The sequence below is a fragment of the Elephantulus edwardii genome, unplaced genomic scaffold (assembly GCF_000299155.1).
Source record: "Elephantulus edwardii isolate Elephantulus edwardi_28Jun2011 unplaced genomic scaffold, EleEdw1.0 scaffold00115, whole genome shotgun sequence".
In the NCBI taxonomy this organism is placed as follows: Eukaryota; Metazoa; Chordata; class Mammalia; order Macroscelidea; family Macroscelididae; genus Elephantulus; species Elephantulus edwardii.
Genome location: NW_006399865.1, coordinates 5,818,060 through 5,842,954, shown reverse-complemented (window position 1 = coordinate 5,842,954; position 24,895 = coordinate 5,818,060).

Genomic DNA, 24,895 nt, shown 5'->3' with positions numbered 1-24,895 from the left:
CTTTGAGTCGAGCAGGACTCATAGCGACCCCATGAATAAATGGCCTGACGGCCCTCTACAACTATCGACATTTATCAAAGTTCATAGAGTTTCCACAGGCATGTTGTTTAGAAAGTGGATGCCACTCCTACTTCCAAAGCTATGAGGCACAGTGGTTAAATATTCAGTGGCTAACCACAAGTGCAGTGAGCTCTGCTGGCCTAGTGGCAAGAAACTGTGCTGCAACCCCAAAGGCACCCGGTTCGAGGCCATAAGCTGCTGCACAGGAGAAGGATGGGCAATGTCCTTCTGTGCGATTAACTGCCTCTGAAAACCTGCCAGAGGATCTGCTATGGGTCGGTTCCAACTCGACTGTACACAACAACAACAAACAACAACCAGAAGTGCAGTGGTTTGAATCCGCCATCTTCCCCACAAAAGAAAGAAGTGGTGGTCTGCTTTCATCAAGATTCTGGCATTGAAAAAACAATGGGTTCATTCTACTCTGTCCACAAGGTCACTATGAGTCTGAACTGAATTGACAGCAGTAGAATTGATTTGCTCTGGCTTTCACCCTGGCGGCAGAAATAGATGGGGAAACAATTTGAGGAAAGCTCATTTCCAGCAGCCCTGCTGATTTAAATATGCCCTAATCATCTGGGTTTGAGAAGGAAATATGACTTAATTTTGTTGTCACAGGCTGAGAAACCCTAGGATTCAGGTTGGCATTGAAAGATTGGAAAGTGAAAAAGGATGTGCCTTTAGAAATAATAGTCAAGTCCTAATTTCATTAAGAAGAGGTGAATACAACATCAATATTTAATAAGCACTGAGATGGAATCTACAGTGAGAAAAATCTCTAAGTCTGGTGATTCAGTTCCCTAAAGGCTTTTGTCATCTAAAAATTAAAGAGTTTCTAAGCATGTGACTCAACATTAATTCCATAACCCTGTTATAGAGAGCGCAATAGATCCGGATGTAGACAATTTCTTTTACATTTCATTCTATAAAGACAAACTGAATTGGGAAAGTCGGCTGTCAGGGACCTCTCTAGTGTATTCAAGAGCAACAGTGTCAGTGTGGAGACTAAGTTATGCCTGATTCAGGCCATGGTCTTCACAATTACTTACTATACATCATAAAGCTGGATAATAAGTAAGAATGGTAGAAGAAAGATTAATGCCTTTGAGTTATAGTGCTGGAGAAGAGTGTGGAACATGCTGTGGACTGCCAGGAGAACAAACAGGTTTGTCTTGGGAGACGGTGAAACTAGGTTGCTCCCTGGAGGCAAAGATTCTGAGGTTCCGTCTCACATACTTTGGGCACATGGCCAAGGGCCATGTCCTTGGAGAAGGACATCATGCTTGGAAGGGTGGAGGGACAGCAGAAGACAGGAAGACCTAGGATGAGATGGATTGACTCAGTGACTGGAGAAATGCAATTAGGTCTGTCGGAAATGATGAGATTGGCTCAGAAAAGGGCAGGTTTCGGAACTACTGTACATAGGGTCGCTATAAGTCACAGGTAACTCGATGGCACATATACAAAACGTAAATTTCTAAAGCTCAACCTAAACATCAAGGGCCAGAAGGCATTCAAGATCTGAGGAAGACTCATCAACAACCTGCATTATAAAGGATGACACAACTTTGGCTCTGAAAGTGAGGAGGAGTTGAAATGCTTGCAGCAGATGATCAAAGATGACAGCCTTCAACGTGAATTACATCTCAATATCAAGAAGACACCACGAGTCAATAGACAACATCATGACAGATAAGAGAAAAGACTGAAGTTGTCAACAATTTCATCTTTCTTGAATCCATAATCAACAAACACCCTTGGCACCAGCAGTCAAGAAATCAAAAGATACTCCCTTGGATAAATATGCTATCAAGTGCCTCTCTATGGAGTTAAGGAGCAATGATGTCAGCTTAAAGACAAAGGTGCATCTGGTTTAAGTCATTGTTTTTTCACTTACTTGCTATGCACCTCAAAATTAGATGAGTAAGAATAGCAGAAAAAAAAACTGATGCAACTGAGTTGTAGTGCTGAATAAGAGTACTGAATATACCATGGACTGTCAAAAGAACAAACAAATATATCTTAGAGAATGTGCAACCAGGGTGCCCCTTGAAGGCAATGATGATGAAGCTTCTTCTCAAACACTTTAGCATGTGTTAGGAGAGAACAGTACTTGGAAAAGGATGTCATGCTTGGAAAGGTGGAGGCGGGTCAGCAAAAGAGAGGAAGACCCTCAACAATATGGATTGATACAGTGACGGTAACAATGGGTTCAAGCATATCATGATGATAAGGATAGCACAGGATAAGGCAGGATGCAGATCTATTGTTCATACAGCACATAAGAACAAACTTCAAGGTTTAGAAATGTTTTTATCCTTCCAGTGGAACTTGCACTACAGAGGCTGACGAAGCAGGAAGGTTCATACCCATGACTCCGAATTTCAGCCGTGCTTTTAACTAACTGCAACCTCTTGAATAATTTTAATCTCACCAGATTTTTACTTGTTGTATGTGCCCTGGAGTCAGAACCAACTCATAGCTCCAGCAGATCTTCAGAGGCTGTAAATCACACAGGAGGAGAACGTTCAACTTTCTCATGTGGAGCAGCTGGTAGATTTGAATCACATGCCTTTGGATTGGCAGTACAGGTCCTTACCACCAGGCCGCTAGAGCATCCTAGGATTTTATTTAATCATATATAAAACAGAGAGCTTGAACAAATTATTTCTAAGTGTTCATACAGCTCAAAAATTGTATTATTCTATAAAGAAATTATGGCACAGAATCCAAATTTTTCCAATGGTAAAAAAGCAAACATAACACCATGAAAAGGGAAGAATCAGGAAGGAAGACATATCTTTTTTTCTTTTCTTCTACATTAATAACTTAGCACGAAGCCGTTTCTTTTATACGTTTTTTGAGCTATCTTTAAATTTTGTCGTTTGCTCTCATTATACCAGTAGTTATTCACATAAAATGAGTAGAATCGCTAAGTAAATTAAAATAGTAATGAGGAAAGAATCTACAACTATTAAAAAATCAAAGGGAAAAGTAAAATCTTTTGTGTTGGTAAGGTTTTAGGAAAATGGCAATATACATTGCTGATGTTGTTACTGACAAAAGTCCTTTCAGAAGATATTTTAGTATCAAGTATCAGAAATCTGTTTAAACCTTTGGAATCAATATTCTTTATTCCAAATTAATATTACGAAAAGTGTAGTATTTCTCCAATTTTAGGATGCAGTGTCAATTTAATAACAACTTTTAAAAAGAAAAACAATACAGTCATAATGATACTAAACTAAACCTTCCTATCCATGTGATGGGGGTAGGGCTGTCCATCTTGAAATTAAACAGAAAAATTTACATGGCTAAAGATTTTTTACAGCAGCTATTTATAAGACAATCCAGTCTCTGCATCTAGTAAAAAGAAAATTAATAAACATGTATATAGTACATCATTACAATGAGAAGTAACATGGCTTTAGAATTTTTATTTTTAAAATGTAAAACCAAGGGAAGGTTCTAAAATCCTGTTAAATAAGCCAAATGCATAAACTATATATAAACTGATGTAACTTATATTTATATGGACAAAAGTTCAAAGGAACTCCAACCAAATGACAATCATAATATTGGTGGAAATGTTGAATTAGTAAGCATTTTTACCTATGACTCACATAGTTAATAAAAAGCCCTTTAACACTTGTGAACTTTATAGACACTCTTCTCCCTGTACTTTTCTTTGGGTCAATTTCTCTCCCCTCTCTGAAAGTGGGTAATTTTGCATTTAGCTGGCCAGTCGGGAAGAAGCCATGTTGAGATTTTCAGTAATGACAAATAACATGTTTATACAGTCACTTCCATTCTCTTTCATGAGTAAAGAGTATAATTAGGTAGCCATTGAGAGCCAGAGCCAACAAAGCAGTCACTCTCAGATTGACTGGTGAATCTTTCCCAGACTTGCAGGAACTAAATACTTTTGAGGGAAGAGAAGGGGCTTGTGAGAATGTAGCACCCTGTTAGCTGACAACAAACCGTAGCATCTTGGGGATGCTGAGACTTCTCTCTCCTCACAGGGTGCTACAGTTTTGCAAGAATTCTAATTTCAGTCTAGGAATTAGTTGGACTTTCCAGTTTAAAACACATGTAGCCCTGAAGAATGTACTGGTTCATCATCTTATAAAACCAAAACAAGCTCAGAACCATGGAATCAAGTCTCACTCATAAAGACCCTTTAAGACAGAGTCAAACTGCTGTATAGGTTTCAAGGGCTTTAACTCTTTACATTAGCCAACCTACCTTATTGTTACCCTACAGAGCAACTGTTGAGTTCAAGCTCCTAAGCTTGAAGTTAATAGGCAAGTGTTTTAATCAGTATACCACCAGAGCTCCTAACATGGAATAAACACATACGGGTACATCAATCACTGACTCTATATATATCTGATCTTTCTTAAAGATACTCAATCTATGAAAATATAATAAACAGGTAAAATATTTTTAGTCCAATAATATCTCTATGCAATTCTCAAGTGCAATTTATCGCCATCAAGTGAGATTCAATTCATAGCTGACCTTCCACTGAGTTTTTGAGGACTGTAAATCTCATAGGAACAGACGGTCCATCTTTCTCCTGTGAAGCTGTGAGTGGATCTGAACTGTCAGAGAGGCACCACCAGTGGGGTGAGCAGCAACTCTCTAGGGACTATGCCACCAGAGCTCCTCTCTGCAATAGACCTCTAATTTTCTCTACTTTCTCACCTCCTGTTCCACACAGTCACCCCAAATGAATGCCCAGAAATGGCTCTCATTTGAATGATTAACAACATGCTAACCATTCATATATATTAAGCCAAACAAAATATAAACTCTATAATATATTCAATATATAAAGTAATATACATAATTCAAATCAACTAAAAATTTAAATATAAGTGTATAAACATTAAATTGTATGGAGGCTAGGTGCTATGAGGAGAAATGTGGGGTCAAGATTGGGAAGATCTATCAACAATCTGCGTTATGCAGATGACACAACCCTGCTTGCTGAAACTGAGGAGGACCTGAAGCACCTGCTGCAGAGGGTCAAGGACTGCAGCCTACAATATGGATTGAGGCTCAATGTCAAGAAGACAAAGATTCTCACCATTGGGCCAACTGGCAGCATCAGGATGGATGGTGAAGAGATTGAGATTGTTGACAGCTTTAGTTTGCTTGGCTCCACAGTCAACACTCTTGGCACCAGTAGCCAGGAAATTAAAAGGCGCATTGCCATGGGAAAGTCGGCTGTTAGGGACCTCTCTAAAGTACTGAAGAGCAATGGTGTCTCTCTGGAGACTAAGGTGCATCTGATACAGGCCATGGTCTTTGCAATCACTAGTTATGCATCAGAGAGTTGGACAATGAACAAGGAGGATTGAAGGAAAATTGATGTCTTTGAGCTGTGGTGCTCGGGAAGAGTATTAAGAGTACAATGGATTGCTAGGAAAACAAACAGATTCATCCTGGAAAGGGTTAAACTGGGTGGCTCCTTGGAGGCAAGGATTCTGAGGCTCTGTCTCATATACTTTGGACATGTTGTAAGGAGAGACCGATCCTTGGAGAAGGACATCATGCTTGGGAGGGTGGAGGGACAGCGCAGGAGAGGAAGGCCCTCTATGAGGTAGACTGATTTAGTGACTGGGGTAATCGGGATGGGAGTGTCAGAGACTGTGCGACTGGCACAAGACAGAGCAGAGTTTAGGACTGTTGTACACAGGTTCGCTATGAGTCACAAGCGATTCGATGGCACATAACAAGAACAACAACAAACATTAAATTGAAGCTTTTCTTCAGTTATTATTAGAATAACTTATATCTAAAACAATACCGTTTTAATATTTGGCATAGCTCACATGGCATTTTGCTGCTTCCTGAAAGGCCATGCCTCTCTGCCATTTTTAATATACCAACTGCTTAGATGGAGAAAGATGGGCAATCTCCTCCCATGTGATTGGTTCCAAGACAAAGCAATGGCCTTGACTTTTTTAAACTAATTATCAACTTCACATGTTGAAGTTATTTCAAATGTTTAGAACGCTTGAAAGAATTGTACAGTTTCCATACATGTTTTACTCAGCTCCAGTAATGAACATTTTTCCCCAAATGCTTTCTCACTTTTACATATACATGTCCCTTTACCGAGAAGAATTTCATTATTTCCTAAGAACAATGGTGTTCTCTAACATATCCACAGTACATTTACAAATGAGGAAAAATTAACAATCCAGTACTATTTTCTAGTATATTATTTTTTAATGAAACCAACTAATTTGTCTTAAATTTGGTTTTTAAAAATCTAAAGGGTTTATTTTCTAATCCTTGACTGTTTAATTTAGTGATTTATAGAGAAAAAAGTGATTTTTAAAAAAAAAAAATCCAGCTCTGTAGTCATCCTTAGTGTTTAGTTTTAGAATAAGATTTGTTGCAGTTTCAGGTTTAGCTGGGTTGCTGGTTGTCTAATCTCCCACTCTTTATCTTTTTTCTTTTCTATAGTACACTGGAATAAAGGACCTTTTCTTGATTGTTTTTTTTTTTAAAGAATTGCTTGAATACTTAGACCTTTACATTCATTACATTCATTCCTGGATATAAACATGAATTATTCTATCTTATTTTGCCCAGTAAAATGATTCAGAAGAAATGTTTAAAAAATTAATAAGTCAGGTTTTTATTTTCACACATACAGTATCTTCTAACCATATTTATAATAATTATTCAGATAATTACTTGGTTTTCAGACTCACCATTAAGATTTCTTTTGGGCACTTTTACTCCAAAAGCTATTTAGAGTAATCTTTCAGTGGCCTGTTAAGCGATTTTGTCAGAGGTGGGAGAGTCCTCATAGCCTGTATAGAAGGGGAAATGATTTCAGTGACATTCATACATATAAAATTAATCAGACACACTCAACCTTTCCCCCTCAACATAGTATATACATTGTCTTACTGTATCTTGTTACTTCTGAAGCCTGGTTTTGTACGTTTCTGGGTAATCCTTCCCCACCCCCGAATAAAAGACTGTAGCATTTTTTTTATCTTTGAAAATCAAAAAGTCAGCAGCTCACATCCAAATATTGGGCAATTTGTTATTTTTGCTATGACCATGAAAAGATCTTTTCATCTTAAGATTAAAGAATTCTTTAGCACAAGATAATTTTGCCATCTTTTACAATTGCTGTTCCCATTTATTCTGGATTCTCCCTCCTAAAAAAAATTGTCCATTATTTGTATATTGAGTACTATTTTGGCTCTCCCATCTAGCTTTCTTAGGTTGCTGTTACAAAGTTTGTCTTTTAAAATTGTGTACTTGATTTTTTTTCTTGGGGTGATTCTTTTTTTAACCCTACTATATAAATCTTGTCTAAAAAACAGACAGAAAACAAAAACCCCATTTCTCTGCCATCAGACTCGACTCCTAACTGACACTCCACTGGGTTTCCCAGTTGGGGGGTTGGGTGGGGAGACTGCCCATCTTTCTCGATCAGAGCTGCTGGGAGATTTGAACCCCTAGAGAGCTTGTGCCTTCGGGTTAGCAGCACAGCTCCTTGACAAGTAGGGCTCCCTAAATTTTACTACTTGAAGAACTGTCCTGTCTTCCTTCACGATTTTCTTAAGTCTGTTTTTCAGTGAAGAGGGGTAGGAGGAAGTTGCATTATGCAAGCCTTTCTATGTCCCTCCCCTCTAACTCTTGATTCAAATACAATGTGTACAAACAAGACTGACAGAGGGCAGAACGCTGCAGGGCGTGGAGAAACTCAGCTCAACCGGTTGCCCTGGAGTCCGCCCGGGTCCCAACCTCGCAGCGGAGACTGCCCAACTTGCCCCATCTTTCTCCTGGGGAGCCAATGCCTCCCCATTAGCAACGCAACTCCCTATGAACTACAGTACCGGCGCTAAATTTCCTCCACCAAGTATTCTAAAATTACTTGGTTAAAACTTCTCCAGAATGAATGCATTCTCACGTCGACGTCTACCACCGGCGGTAACGCACTCTGGGCCACCTGGTTCAGTCAGTGCTGAAAACCGTCATCCGGGCCTCACGACGTGCAACAAACACCCGGATGTTGCTGACCTTAGACGTGGGGCACGTAATTTAGGTGTGCGCATGCGCAGGAAGTCTGCAATCGTACCACCACCACCACTAAAGGATGGTGTTTTTTTAAAGTTCATCTCCTCCCTTATCCAAAACACTATCTAGAATTACACATTGCATTACACCCTGATGTCGAGTTACTCGCTTTTCAGTGGCAATAGTGCCTCAGCATTTCTTTGGTACTGATTTGGGGGAAAACCAAACCAAAACAACAAACCACTGGGTAATTTCTTATTATGTCTGATACTGTGTCATGATTAGAATCAAGTTATGCATTTTTGGGCAGAAGAATTCTTAAGAGATGTTGCCCCTTCAGTATATCGATCATACCAGGAGGTACAAAGCATCAATTTGATGTTGATTTTAAATAATTAAGGTTTCTCCGTTGTCAGCGTGGCTCTTCCCCGTTCAAACTCACTGCTGTCAATCTATTACAATTCATAGCTACAACAAATGGAAGCCTAGTGGTACAATGGGTTAAGTGTTTGGATGCTAACCAAAAGAGATTGGAACTCACTAGTCCTTCTACAGGAGAAGGATGAGGCAGTTGGCTACCATAAAAATTTACAGCATGGGAAGCCTTATGGGGCAGTGAGGGACCACTGTGAAAATAGAAACCAGTCACCTTAAGTTTCTGTCCTACCCGAATTCACCGGAGCCATCTGAAACATGCATCATCGAGAGCCAACCTCTTTAGGTTCAACTCCACCTTAACCCTTCTAAATTTCCTCTCATAGCTAATACTATCATGGTTCTCCCCACTAAAATTCTCAGTCATCTTTAATTTAATCTTCTCTTTATTGCCAAAAGGTTCTGCTGGTTCTGTCTCAGAAACATCAAACCAGATCATTCATTAATATTTGAAAGGCCTCCTAACTGACTGCAGTGCTTCTAGGCTACAATCTTGGAAACCCGATGTAGGGTCCCTAGGAAGGAGAATAAACTGGACCGTGCTGAGTTTGGGGTTTAGATTTTCAGCAGAATTAAGTATTCTGGTATTCCCATTCTTCTCATCCTAAGGTAATAAAAGATGTGCTTGGATGTGTTTAAGTGACCAGACCTAGAAGTGTCTGGCTTTACTCCTATGTAGATTCCATTGACCAGAATGCAGTGACACTGCCACACCTTCCAAGGGCAGCTTGGAAGTGTCATCTATGTGGGTAATTAGGGAAAATGGACAAGGGAGCTGTGGTGGCCTAGAGGAAAAGAGCTGTGCTGCCAACTGGAAGGCACATGGTTTGAATCCATCAGCTGCTCTGAGGGGAAAGATGGGCAATCTCCTCCTGTGTGGTCTGCAGCCTCTGGAAACCTGCTGGAAGGTCAGCTGAGAGTCAGTTCTGACTCAACAGTGATGGATAACAACAGGGAGAAAAGAAAGGGAGTTTGCTCAAGAACTATCAACGTCTGCCAAAAAAAAAGCCAGGTCTCCTCAGTCTTTATCAACTTCTGGAGACCTATTTTGTAACAAGTTTATGGTCATGATTATAAATCCAAGCTACGAAAAGACTTAATTGTCAAAACAAAAGCCTTAACACAATAATCCAGTAATACACTGCACTTATTAAAAGATAAAAGAGGTAAAATATAGCAAAGGTTGAAAACAGAATGACTTTTGAAGTTTTTCCAGAGTTAGAAAAAAAAATGAAATTAAATAAAAATCAGTCCATGTTTCCTGCGGCTTATAACTCTTTCACATTTTGCTGTCATTACAGCATGAAGAGCTGACACTTTACTTGCGCCTTGAAAACTCAAAAGAGTTGATTTGTACACGGTTAATATTAAGAAATAGTATCAATTCTGCTGCTGAAAGCTTGGCAAAGACAGCTTACACTGAAGCAGAGGCCACTCAGGTGGAGGCAATTAAATACGAATGTGATTGAATGACTCACCGAGGGGGTGCTGAGCCACCTCAAAACCAAGGAAGCAAGAAAGGAGAGCGGAGGAGTAGAGCTAGGTGAATAAAACAAAGAAGTAATTGGCTAGTCAGAGGCAAACAACTTCAAGCCTTTTTTAATAAATGGAGAAATGGAATTTTAAGGGGGGTTTTTGGGGGGTGGAGAAGAAGCTAGAAAAGCAAGTTTCATATTAAAAACAAAACATCCAAACTCACCACCCTCCCATCAATTCTCACTCAGGACAGAGCAGAACTGCCGCATAGGGTACCCAAGGCTTCACAGCACATACCAAATTCATAGACTCTTCTTCCACAAAGCGGCAGGTGAGTTTCAACTGTTAACCTCTAGGTCAGCAGGCCAGTGCTTTGACTATCGCAGCATATATGTTGCTGCTATGTACACTGAGTCAGAACCAACTCAAAGCTGACTCTCTCAGGAGGTTTTCAGAGGCAGCAAATTGCACAGGAGGAGGCTGACCATTTGTCTCCCATAGAGCAGCTGGTGGCTTCGAACCAAAGGCATGTGGGTCAGCAGAGCGTCCTTGCTGCTATTGTTGTTGGTGCCATCAGTCCAGACAGACTCATAGCTGACTTTCCAGCAGGTTTTCAGAGGCAGTAAATCTCTTGGGAAGAGAATGCATTTCATTCTTCCATGGAGCAGCTGGTGGATTTGAACTACATGCCCTTGGTATTGCAGCACAGCTTCTTACCACTAGACCACTTGTCATTAGGTGCTATCAAATCAGTTCCAACTTGTAGGAACCCTGTGGACAACAGAACCGAACACAGTCTGCCCTGCACCATCTCACAATCAGTTACATCTGAGCTCACTGTTGCAGCCACCATGTCATCACTGGTCCAGTGTCTTCTCTTTGTCACTATTTCAACACAAATAGTGTCCTTCAGGGTCTGGTCCTTGCCTGAAACATGTCCAAAGTATGTGACACTATGTCTCCACAGCCTTGCTTCTAAGGAACCCTCTCGCTGCACTTTGATCAAGACAGACTAGTTCATTCTTCTGAGAGGCTATATACCATATTCTTTGGCACCACTATAATCTAAAGGTTTATAAAAAATTTCTTCCTCAATCTTCTATATTCATTTTCCAGCCCTTTCAGGTATATGCTAAGTGCCACTGAGCCAAGTACAACTCATAGCAACCCTATGAACCAAAGATCTGGACATTGTTCTATCCTGTGCCATCCTCACACTTCCTGACATCGAAGAGGCCATGGAAGCAGCCACCATGTCAATCAACCTGGTCAAGGGTCTTCCTCTCCTTCGCCAGCCCTTTACCCTTCCAAGTATCATGTCCTTCTCCAAGGAATAGCCCCTCCTAGAAACTTGCCCGCAGTATGTGAGGCAAGGCCCCATCATTCTTGCCTCCAAAGAACACTCGAGCTGCACCCTCTCCAAGACATTATCTATTCATTCTCCTGGGATGGGATATTCAGCCTCTTCTCTAACAACACAGGTAAAAGGCGTCAATTATTTTTTTCGTTATCCTTATACACTGTCTAGTTCTCAGATACATAGCATGTGATTGGAAAGACCATGGCCTGAATCATATGCGCCTTAGTCCTCAAACTGATATCATTACTTCTCCATAATTTGGAGAGGTCGCTAATTGCAGACTTTCCCAGTACGTCTCCTTATTTCCTGACTGCAGGTACCAAGACTGTTGTTACTTGTGGATCCAAGCAATATGAGGCTGTTGACAGTTTCAATCTCTTCTCTGTCCATCATGATGCTGCCTATTGGTTCTGTAGTAAGAATCTTTGTTTTCTTGACATTGAGATTCGATCCATACTGAAGGCTCCATTCCTTGATCCTCTGCAACAAGTGCTTCAAGTCCTCCTGATTTTCAGCCAGCAAGGTCATGTTATCTGCATAACACAGGTTATTGATGAGTCTCCCTCTGATCCTGATGCCACTTTCCTCTTCATAGAGTCCAGCTTCTCAGAAAATTTGCTTAGCATACAGATTAAATAGGAGTGGACAGAAAAGTGAAAGTAGCACAGTTTGGATCAGGTGCACTTCTGTCCTCAACATGACAATAAGACTTTAAAAAGGGATTTTGCAAAAGATTTCCCCAGTGTAATGTGGCATTTGATTTTGGTAAGAAACTGCACAACAATCCTGAAGCCGCACGGTTTGAATCCACCAGCTGCTCCATGTGCGATGGATGGGCAGTCTCCTCCCATGTGATTAACAGCCTCTGAAAACCTACCAGAGGGTCAGCTATGAGTAGGCTCTGACCCAACAGTACACAACTACAACAACTACTCCCATAGGTGTTGACTGTGGATCCATGCAAAGCTGACTTCAGGTTTTCCTCTGTAATGATTTTGCTTATCAGTCCAGTTAGGAAGACTTCGATTTTATGTTGAAGTGTAAGACTAAATATGGAAATCTGCAGTATCTATTTTTAGTAGTTCTATTCCCTTTCAGCAAGTAAAGTTAGGTTGGGTGCATATTACAGGTTGTGCATTGAGTGGGAACTGCCAGAAATACAGGCTAGAGTCAGAAGTGGGCATGAAATGAGACCTATCATTGCTGATGCCAGATGGGTCTTGGCTGAAAGTGGAGACTATCAGAAAGATGTTTACCTGTGTTGTACTGGCTGTGCAAAAGCATCAGATGGCATGGATCATAACAAAGAATGAATAATATTGCAAGAATGACAATTCAAGAACACTTAACTCATGCAGAACCTGTAGACAAACCAATAGGAACAACAGGAGAATGCATGGCTTAAAATAAAGTGTGTCAGGGTTCTACCTTTTCACCATACGAAATCAATCTGTATACTGAGTAAATAATTCAAGAAGCTGGACTATGTCAAGAATGTGGTGCGCACGTGTGCGTACACACACACACACACACACACATACACACACACTATATTCAGATACCTGCTCTGTGCCATAACTTCGAGGAGACAATTTTGGATAGAAACTAATTTATCATTGTGTGGAGCTCTCTAATGACATATGATACAAGATAGGCTTACACAGCACAGAAAGAGAGTAAGCGAGAAAGTCTCTTAAGCTTTACCGTTAACTCTGCTTGAGAATCTTGTGATCCTTAGTTATCTGCTGAAGTTCAGAGCCACCAGTGAGGGAGATGCAAGGGGCCTGGTGGCCCCACTTTTTTCACTGTGTCTTATTCATTGACTATCCCTGAGTGGTGCAAAAGTTTCATCTACTTGAAAGGCTACAGGTTAGAGTTGTCCAGGGGACCCTGATGAGTTATTTCCCAAAGCCAGCACTTGAGAACCTATGGGGGCCAGTTCTACAAGTGAGTGAGTTCAGCATGGGCAGAAATTGACTGGACCAATGTGACTTGTAATCCTCATCCAGGATTCACTGAAAGATTAAAATAAAATACAAGTTAAAAAGGCCCCATTTCTTTTCTATTTTCTGTTGCACTGGGAAAACCTGCTATCAAGGACCTCTCCAACGTGCTAAAGAGCAACGACATCAGTTTAAAGACTAAGGTGCACCAAAGGTGTCATGGTCTTTTCAGTTACTTGCGATGCATCTGAAAGCCGGACAATAATTAAGAATGACAGAAGAACAATCAGTCCCTTTGAGTTGTAGTTTTGAAGAAAAGTACTCAATATCCCATAGACTGCCAAGAGAACAAACAGGTCTGTCCTGGAGAAAATGCAACCTGGGTGCTCTCTGGACGCAAGGATGGTGCAATCTTACATACTTTGGTCATGTTTTTAGGAGAGGCTGGTCTTTGGATAAGGATACCATGCCTGAAAAAGTGGAGGTCAGTGAAACACATGAGGAATCTCAACAAGATGGACCAATGCAGTAACTATATATCAGAGACGATGAGGTCAGCGCAGGATAGAGCAAGGTTCACAACAGTTGTTCACAGGGTTGCTAGCAGTCACAGCTGACTTGACAGCACAGAAAAACAAATACAAGCAGAGTCTTTTTTAATCTCTATCTGAAACAATTTCCTTCTGAATTAAGATCGTCTGGGGCAACCAATCTATTGAGTTATGTGAGGATGATAGCAGGCTGGACCAGATACCATTATTAATGTTTATATGCCATCTAGCGGCTTGAAGACCGCCACCTCTCACACTCCGCCTGAGTATTCAGTCAGTTTCTGACACCCGAGAAGCTAGCACTAGATGGAAGCTTCCCCCATTACCCTTTTCATTCAATGACAGCACACAATAACAACTTCCCTAGACTCCTCCACTCTAAGCTTCTCTGATGTTAGATGGATCCTGGCTGAAAGTAAGGGATACCAGAAGAATGAAAAGATATTTGACTGTATGGGTCATAACAAATCATGACTAACAGTGAGAAGAAAGGGAATTCTATTGTTTATAGTGTTTCTGCAAAACCTATACCCAGACCAAGAGGCTGCTGTGCAGAGAAAGGAAATATAGTATGTTTAAAAATTAGGAAACACATGTGTCAGCACCATACTTATCTGTCTGTTGAGCAGATTATTCGAGAAGCTGGACACTCTGAAGAAAAAGGTGGCAGCAGGACTGGAGGGAGATTCATCAATAACCTTCATTATAGAAACGATACAACCTTGCTTGCTGCAAGTGAGGAGGACTTGAAGCACTTGCTACAGGTTAAACACTGCAGCCTTCAATATGGGAGTTTCCAGCTTGGAGCAGTTGGATTCTCAATGTCAAGGCAACTAAAATCCTCGCCACTGAACTGATAGGAAATATCATGATGGATGCCGAAAGAATTGAGGCTGTCAATGACTTCATGATACTTGGATCTACAATCAACACCCTTGCTGCCAGCAGTCAGGAAATCAGGAGATGCATTGCACTGGAAAATTCTGCAGTCAGGGACCTCTCTAAATTATTAAAGAGCAATGGTATCAGTCTTAGGACTAAGGTGTGTCTGATTCAGGTCATGGTATTGCCATTCACTTGCCATGCATCTGAGAGCTGGGCAATGACTAAGAATGACAGAAGAATTGATGTCTTTGTTGTGTTGAAGAAGAGTGCTGAAGATTCCAGACTGCCAAAAGGAAAAAATGAAACACACAACAGTATTTCTTGGAGAAGGTGCAGCCAGAGTGCTCCTTGGAGGCAAAGCTGAAGCTTCATCTTGCATCTTTGGGCATGTTGCTAGGAGAGGCTACTCCTTGGATAGGGACACCATTGTGGCAAAAGAAAGGAAGACTCTCAACCAGGTAGACTGACACAGTGACTGTAGCAATGGGTTTGAGCGTGTCAGAGATTGTGAGGATGGCACGAGATAGGACAGAGTTCAGATCATAGGGTCACTATGATTTGTACTCGGTTCAGTGGCACCTAGCAACAACAACTAACTATCATGCATTTTCCCAACACCAAACATTCCTTGCCTCTAAAACTATTGCAATCTTAGATACACCCTGTTTAAGTATGCAGGAGGCATTTAAGTACCATGAAATCACTGTCCGAGTCACAGTATTATGGAAGCAATGACATGGCAAGGGGCTCATAGCTTTGAGCTCTGGGGACCTAGGGGGCAGGGAGTTGTGCTAACCCAATGGTGGTATTTCTCTAGCAGTTCAAATACATCCCAGGAAAAAGATGAGCAATCTCTTCCTGTGCTAGTTGTTATTGTTATTAGGTGCCGTTGAGTTGCCTGCGACTCACAGCAACTCTATTTACAACAACAGCTCTGAAGCCTGCCCCGTCCTGAGCCAGTCTCACTGACTTCGACACAGAATTTGCCCCAGATCCTGTATCAATCCATCTCATCTGGGGTCTTCCTCTCCTGCGCTGTCCCTCCTGTTTCCAAAATCCTGCTGGAGGATTAACTATGACTTAGTTCCAACTCGATGGCAATGAATGAGTAAGTTTTGATAGATTACATTAACAAGGAAAAATTAACAATTTATATGTGTACCAGGGAGCTCTGGTAAACTGTACTGCAATCCCAAAGGCTTGTAGTTCAAATCCACCAGGTGCTCCACAGGACAAGGATGGGCAATCTCCTGTTCAATTTACTGCCTTTGCAAACCCGCTGAAGGGTCAGCTATCTCAGTTATGATTCAATAGTACACAACATTCTGAGTTCAGTTGAGATCTACCTAAGGATTTCTAGTGGAGCAGCTGGTGGATTAGAACCTCTGACCTTTCGGTATGCTTCCAGAGGTCCTTTATATATGCACTGCTTTATAAATGCTCACAGAGAGAAGACACCTGGGTTGTGTAAGTTTCCACAAAGCGACCACCACTCAGCTGGAAGTACTATTACACACCCCCTCAGGAGCCCCTCCTGTGGCCCCTGCCCACCGATATGGCCCCTTCCTCACCAAGGGACTGATTTCCAACAGCACCTATTAGCTTCTCCTGCCTTTAACATTCTTCCTGGAACCCCGTGTTTGGCTTCTTTCGCTCACCCCTATGTTTGGGAGCTTCAGAATACTGAAAAATTTTAAACTCAAAGGTTCAGTTCTTGTTTATCTCTCTGGAGGTTTTAGTATATGACATCAGGAGATGAACAAAAATATTTCTTTCAGAAATGTTGACTCTAGGGGGACCTAAATATCCAGTCGTTGAAGTTTAGAGAACATTTAAAAAAAAAAAAAGAAACAAAAAAACAACAACCCAAACTTGGTCTGTGTTTTCTTTTTCTTAGAAATTAAGGTCTGGTTATAATTCTGTTTCCTGTGCAGACTTTGGGTTGAATATTATAAGACTGTGGGCCTGGGTGCTTGCAAAAGTACCTTGGACCTGAACTGTAGAAAACAGTCATACTTGCAAGCTACACTTTACTGTCAGGCAACCTAGAACGCCATGTACCTGTGTACTGGAAGTCGACCAGGGCGTATGAAACTTGGGCCTTGTTTGGAACGCCTTTGCACTGTGGCTTTCCTGTGTGAGTCAGCTCTACATGGCAGATCAGGCAAGTCCGTGTGGTGCTGCCCGGGGGGTGAATGAGTTCTGACCACAGGCTCACACAGCTGGCTCACACTCTTCCTGAGCCCCCATCGCCCTCACTTCCCAGGCTTGGTGTGACAGCCAGAATGAGATGATGTATGAGAAAAGTTTCCCACACTACAGGGTCACACACTTGTAAGTCACTCCCCACCTCACTGCACTCTGGCGAGCCAGGCTTGGTCTGGGTGTTTTTATTTGTTTTTTTCACAGGAGCCTCTATCCTTGTCTCCTGGGTGCTCCTTTTTCGTTAGTTTCCCTGCCTGTGGCTCATTTTCCAGTCCTACCCATCATTCTGTTTGGAAAAACAGACGGTCAGAAAGGAGAAGATGACCCTCAACAGATCGGATTGATGCCATGGGCTCAAACAGGGCAGAGACTGTAAGAATGGGACAGGACCTGGCAAGGCATCCATCTGTTATGACAGGGTGACTCTGCATAGGAGGCAATGCAAGGGCCCGAACAACTCCCACGTCAAGGCCCAGCGGATTCCAGCATTTCGTGAAGCTTCTGCCATCCTCTCTCTCTCTTCTTGGGGCTCTCATTTCTGCATGGTCAGTGTTCCCTCTCTTTGTTTGCTGTCCTCTTTCTGCTTTGTTTTGTTTCCCCTCAAATAGGCTGTAAATCGCAAGAGGGGGGGAAAAAGCCTTACTTGCGGGATCTGCTATCTTGAAAAGAACATAATCGTATATGTATGACAACAATCTGGAACAAGGGGTGTACTGCGGGCAGAGGCAGGGGAGGGGGAAAGAGAATGTGCAACAATGGGGGAAAATGAAAAGAAAACATTCTCAATGTTTTTTTAAACAAATGACAGTTATTTCATGAATATTGAAACTCAGGAGGTTTTTGTTTTAGGGTGCTGCTGTTGTTAAAGAAAAGACAAAAATCATGAATCAGTTGTTGGTAGGTAAGCTCTGCAAAATAATTAATAATAATAATTGTTGTTGTTGTTGTTGTTACTACTACTATTATTATTATTACCACCATGAGATGCTTGCTGTTGATTCAACTGTGACTCCTGGTGCCATTACATAGAACTGAAATCTGTAGGACTGCTAATGACTGACTTTTTTGGGAAGTAGATTGTCAACCTTTTCCCCCAAGGCACCTCTGGGTCAACTTAAACTTGCCACCTTTTGTTTAGTAGCCACATTTTTTTGATGGTTTACCTCAGACAAGGACTCTAATATCCACCACCACCACCACCATAACAACAATAATAACCACAACCCTGATTTGTAGGATTTTCTGTCAAATGCCATGGTCGATCTCAAGCTACTAACATCGTATCTGCTAACTTACAAAAATCCCTGAACATTTAACTGTCACCTCTCATGGCTCCCACCCGTCATCAGACAAAACCTTATGAAAAAGATGTTAAGTAAATATTATAAGCTTCTTCCTGATTTTAACTAAACATTATAACCTCCTTCCTGATTCATAAGAAAACCTCCTATTTGCTAGGATTTATCACCATCCTCTTCTCTCTAAAAAAAAACAAATTAGATCTGAACAATTTTCAAAGAGCAGTTTCTCGTGCACAACTACTAGAAGGCAGTGCCTAGTTTTTCAAAACAATCTTGCTCTGCCTGTCAAGCATGGCGAGCACCGTGATTTATCCTGTGTGACTTGGTGCCACCTCAGTTACCAAATGCTATTCTTCTGCCACAGAGCTGTGCTCACATTTTCATTTTAAGTGTGAACATGGTTCCACTGTGGAAGATGCATCACTACCCTCTTAAAGCTTTGAGCAGAAGGCTATGAATTGGTGAGGTGCATTTGGATGATCTCCCAGCTGGAGGAGAGCAGCCAGAGTTCCAGGATGGCGTGGGAGAGAGGCCAGGCCCTGGGAGGCTTACCCGAGGCGTTGAGGACTACCACCAAGTCAAGCAAAGGCTTTAAATAGTCCTTGAATGTTTCAGTGACCTTATGTAGGAGAGTCTTAACAATGTGGTCAAAATGTGACAGTAATCATTTTTTGTCAAGTCGGTATGGACTCATAGCTGACTCTTCAGAGTGTTCTCAGAGGCAGTGCAGGCTGGGTTTAGAAGAGGGATACTGGGATATTACAGCTAATGTCAGGTAGATCTTGGCAGAAAGCATAGAGGAATGTCTATCTGTGTTGCATTGACTTTGCAAAGACATTTGATTGTGTGGACCATGGCTAACTCTGAGAAGAATGGGAATCCCAGAACACTTGATTGTGCTAATGTGAAACCTACACTTGGACCAGGAGACTGCTGTCAGAACAGAGCAAGGAAACACTGTATGGTTCAAAACTGGGAAGGGCATACACCAGGGATGTGTCTTATCTCCATACTTTTCAGTCAGTCTAAATGCGCAACAGATCATCCGGGAGACTGGGCTGTATCAGGAGAAACGGGGCATCAGGATTGGAGGAAGACTCACCAATCTGCATTACGCAGATGACACAGTCCTGCTTGCTGAAACTGATGAGGATCTGAGGCACTGCTGCAGAAGGTCAAGGACTGCAGCTTTCTATATGGATTGAAGGTCAACATCAAGAAAACAACAATTCTCACCACTGGACTGACTGGCAGCATCAGTACGGATGGTGAAGAGATTGAGATTGTTGACAGCTTTAGTTTGCTTGGCTCCACAATCAACATTCTTGGCACCAGTAGCCAGGAAATCAAAAGACAAATTGCATTGGGAAACTCTGCTGTCAGAGACCTCTCCAAAGTACTAAAGAGCAACGATAACAGTCTGGAGACTAAAGTGTGCCTAATCCAGGCCATGGCCTTTGCAATTACTTGCTATGCATCCGAGAACTGGACAATGATTACGGATGATAGGAGAGTTGATGCCTTTGAGCTGTGGTGTTGGAGAAGAGTATTGAATATACCATGGATTGCTAGGAGAAGAAACTTGTTCTGGAGAGGGTGAGACCAGGCTTCTCCTTGGAGGCAAGGATTCTGAAGTTTCATCTGACATACTTTGGACATGTTGCAAGGAGGGACCAGTCCTTGGAGAGGGACATCATGTTTGGAAGAGTGGAGGGACAGTGCAGGAGAGGAAGACCTTTGATGAGATGGATTGATTCAGTGACTAGGGTAACAGGGGCAGGTGTGACGGAAACAGTAAGTCTGGCACCGGATAGAGCAGGGTTTAGGGCACATAACAACAAATCACACAGGAGGAGATTGTCCATCTTTCTGCTGCAGATCAGGGTCCAAACTTCATGCCTTCGGGTTAGCAATACACCTCCTTAGCTCAGTGAAAAATGCATTCTCTAAAAAAACCATATGAAAAACATTTTGAAGCAATCCTTGTCTATGAGAAAGGAAGTCAGTTTAATGAGGTCAGAAGAAGGTTCTCAAAAGTCTCAAATGAGATTCAACCAGGACATCATAAACTTGATCTTTTCTTCCTGGTCTCCAGTCAGATCTTTGGAAGTTTAGGTGTGTCAGAGACAGTGAGGTTGGCTCAGCATAGGGCAGGGTTCAGAGCCACTGTTCACAGAGTCTCTATGAGTCCATGTCTACTCCACGGCATGTAACAAGAACAATAGGGTCAGAAGGAACCCAACCGACCTCCAGCACTGTCAGTTCAGATGTTGTTGTTGTTGCTGCTGTGTATCAATGAGTCAGAACAGACCCATGGCTGACCCTCCGGGGGTTTTCAGAGGCAGCAATCACAAGAAAGGAGGAGCATGACCATCCTCCTCCCAAGAAGCAGTGGGTGGATTCGAAACCACATGCTGTTGGGATTGCAGTACAGATTCTTACCACTAGGCCACCAGCACTCCCTGTCAGTTGAGCAGAACTGCCCTTATCAGGCTTCTGAGGCTGCAAATCTTTAGGCAAGCAGACTGTCCCATCTTTCTCTCTCAGAGGAGCTGCTGGATTCAAAGTGCTGACCTTTATGTTAGCATCTGATTGCTTAAGCACTTTATCAACAGGGCTCCTTGGAACATAATATAAGGTAATGAGCTTAGAACGCAAAGACAACACACTCAGGAAATAACTTCTCTCCACTTCTCCCTGCCCCGCTCCCACCATTTTACAAATAAGGAAGCCGAGCCTGAGAGCTGTGAAGATATGGACACCATTGCTCACCTTACCAGCCAGTCTATTATTTGGCAGGAAGTTGATTTCAGTTCCAGGTTTGAAGGGTGACTAGGGACCAAAGTGTTGGGGGGGGGTGAGTACACCCACTAGTCTCTATCAAACCAGCCACCTGATCTTTCTTTCCCTATTTAGAGTGTGGTTTCTATCTCGAAGAAACTCTCCCTTGCTTTCTCTAAGGGAAACAAACTACTACGCTTTGAGTAGCTCCATGCAGGAACTGAAGCGTCTGGTGGTGGTGGTGTTAGGCGCTGCCACGTTCCCATGAACAGCTGACCTGAACTCTGCCCTATCCTGTGCCATCTTCATGAGGCACACCAGTAACCCAGGAGTGAGCCTATAAAGCATATCCTCTGGGCCAAGTCAAGTCTTCAGATGACTGTGGCCCTGGTCACCAGCTGGAATGCCAGCCCCCGAGCCCTGCGCCCTGGAGCCAGCACCACCTAGCTGAAGGGCTCTTGAATTCCTTCCCCACAGAACTGTGAGCTGATTCAAGCTGCTAAGATGTGGGAAAGTTGGCAAAGGCTGCGATAAATAACCCCAGCACTAACAGTCTGGAAGGGAAGGGGCTCTCTGGGGGAAAGAAATTCATTGTTTAAAGCCCCTTTTAAATGTTTGTGAAAGGACACATACTGTAAAAGACCACTGTTACAAAAGGCTGGAGAAGTTTTACTTACAGAGAGCACCAAGTAGGGTGGTTACCAGAGCGCAGACAGGGAAACTGAGAGATGACGAACACTTCTCGAGACGGGTGAAGTGGCTGTTCGATGCTGTATGTGTGCTGTACTGAACGTGAATGAATGATTAACGGGGGGAACCCAGTACACGTCGTAAACTTTCACTCAAGACACAACTTTTTTAAAAAAATAGGTTCACTGCTTTCATAGAAGTGAGAGTGTGATAGTCAGACATCAGACACACAAAGGATTAAATGGGCTCACATCATGATGTTGTCAGTGATGCTTAAATATTGGTGACCTTTTTTTTTTTTAAAAAAAAAAAAAAGGAAAATGCTGGCCTTAGGAGCCCTCAGCATATTTCTCTTTTGATGTTCTAGATATACAAGATTACATGCTGCATTACTAGCTGGCATTGCATGTCCCAGATCACAGAAGAGGGCCTTCCCTCATCATAATTTGGGAACATTCTATTGCACTGCAATTACAGTTTTCAGGGATGACAGCTGCTGAATAATTATCGGGGGGGAAACGCTTTCGTGCGCCTCCATGAAATTTACATGCTCTCAAACCTGGCATTTGAGATTGTACGCTCATGGCTTGATGATACATAGGCCCAGAATTAAAGAGCAAAATAAAATATATATAAATTTCAGATGACTTCGTTTGGCGTCCTTGGCTGCCTTACAAGCAGAAAGAAAGTTCCATATGCAGATTATCTAGTGAGGCAATTTCTTTTCATTTCCCCTTGCACAGCTGTCATTTTAAAATCCAGAGAAATGACAGAGCCTCCCTGGGATGGAGGAGGCCCCAGGTAGGGCACATCCACACTCAGCTGTTAACTGTAAGGAGGGAAGTTCGAGTTCACCTGCAAAGGCCTTGAAAGCACAGTCCAGTAATCTCTTTGCAAAATCAGCCACTGAAAAGCCTGCGAGGAAAAAGAAAACGCGAGGGAGCCCGCTTCTCCTCCAGCACATCTGAGTTTAGCGGGAGTCAATGAGACAGACGGTGGCAGCTTTGTCCCAGGATGAGGGCATGGAATAGATGACAGACAAAGCTTCCCAGGATGAGGGAGTGGAATAGATGACAGACAAAGCTTAGGGTCAACTTGATCTTCAGGGATGGAGGCATGCCTAAGCAGTGTCTCATAAGGCTAAAATGGTGGCATGGTGTGAAATGCATCGGGCTGCTACCTGAAAAGTTGACAGTAAAACCCACGAGTCTGCTCCATGGGAGAAAGATGGGCCCTGGCCTGCCATGAAGATTTACAGCCTCAGAAACCCGATGGAGGGTCAGTGAGTCAGAAGCGACTGAGTGGTAGGGGAGGGCTTGTAGAAAAGCCCCACTGGATAAGCGAGGGTGTGGCTTTCTGGCTGGAGAGAGGCAACTTCTCTCCTGCATAGGACTGCAATGCTGGCTGACTCTGAGTAAGAGCTAAGTCACGTGGCTAAGGATGCACTCAGCGAGAGGAATGTGCTGAAGTCCAGACTCCTTGCTGGAGTTCTACATGAAGCAAGTTGGGTGTTTTTCTTTTCTTATGTTGCTGTTATGTGGCGTCTAGTCACCTGTGACTCATAGCTACCATATGTACAGCAGCTCTGAAGCCTGCCCTGTCCTAAGCCAGTCTCATTGACTCCGACACATCTACTCCCACTGGCCCAGTTACTGTATCAATCCACTTCATCCTGGGTCTTCCCTCCACCCTTCCAAGCATGATGTCCTTTTCCCACGACCCCTCCTGGCCACATTCCCAAAGTATGTGAAATGGAGCTTCAAAATCCTAGCCTCCAAGGAGAAACTTGGTTTCACCCTCTCCTGGACAGACCTATTTGTTTCCTTGGTTGTCTATAGTATGTTTGAGACTCTGAAATTTTTATTTTATATTAGTTTGCTAGTACTAAGTTCATGGACGTTGTGTTTCACACTATCCTTCACAATGTTTTTTTCTTTTCTGAGCAAATGTCAGAGGATAAATAAACGTGTGCTCTATCCACCCAAGTTTCACAGAGCTGCAACAGTTGAAGGCACAATCACTTTACATAAGCATGCGCTTTCCAAAATAGTTTGTACAAGTGATCTTTGTATTCATCATTAGAGACACAGTGATGTGCACAGCATGGGCTTTCTTCCGTGAAACCCAGGAAGTAATTATAAACCCTGTCATGTCTGAGTAAGGAGGCAGGGCTGTGTTTCATCATCACTTCCTGAATTTATCATATCCAGAGGATGTATAAACTTGCACGATAAAACACCTGACACGCCAATGAAGAAGCACTTCCTCCCTGCGGCCTGTTGGATTTGGACTGTTAATAGGAAGGCAGGTTCAGTCCTCGCCCAGCTCAGGCCCTCAAGCAACAGTTTCTCACAATCTTCCCTTAAAGCTCTCCAGTTGGGACTTTTGCTGTGTGGTAAAGTGCCAGAAAACACGCAGTTCAAGCTTGCTTGCTTTTTGCTAGTTTCTGGATTTCCCCAGAAGGATTGTCCCAAGGTTCTTAGATGTGGCCTGGCCAACTATCCCGAGTGATTCTCAATGCTCAGATTCTGCAGGTCCAGGGCAAACTGGCCAGATGATCACCTTGCAGAGGCATGAGAGTTCCCAGGCGGGATTTAGGTTTTCTTGCTTCCACCTTTCTATTGATAGGAGCTCTTAGCAGCTTTTGTTGTGAAATAAAAGCAAGCACTGGGGTTTTAGGCAAATAACTATTTGAATTCTTAAGCGTATGTATCCATATCACTCACTCACTGCCTTCAAGTTAGAACCGACTCATAGCTAACCCTCTCCGCCCCATACTCACTGAACTTCCAAAACTGGAAATCCCAATGCAGGAGGCTGCCCGTCGTTCCCCTTCGGATTTAAATTGCCAGAGAGGCACAGCCTTCAGGCTAGCAGTGTTCCTCCTAACTGGCTAAAACTCCACAGCCCCCATATGTATATATAAACATGTCAAATGCAGGAAATTATTCCGTTTATATAACCATGCATATGGAACCCTGGTAGCCTAGTAGTATGGGTCTGCACTTCAAACCCAAAGGAACATGGTTCAAATCCATCAGTTGCTGTGCAGGAGAAAGATGGGCAATCTCCTCCTGTAAGATTTATAGCTTCTGAAACCCGACAGGACAGACAGCTATGAGTTGATTCCAACTCGGTGGCACACAACCACCA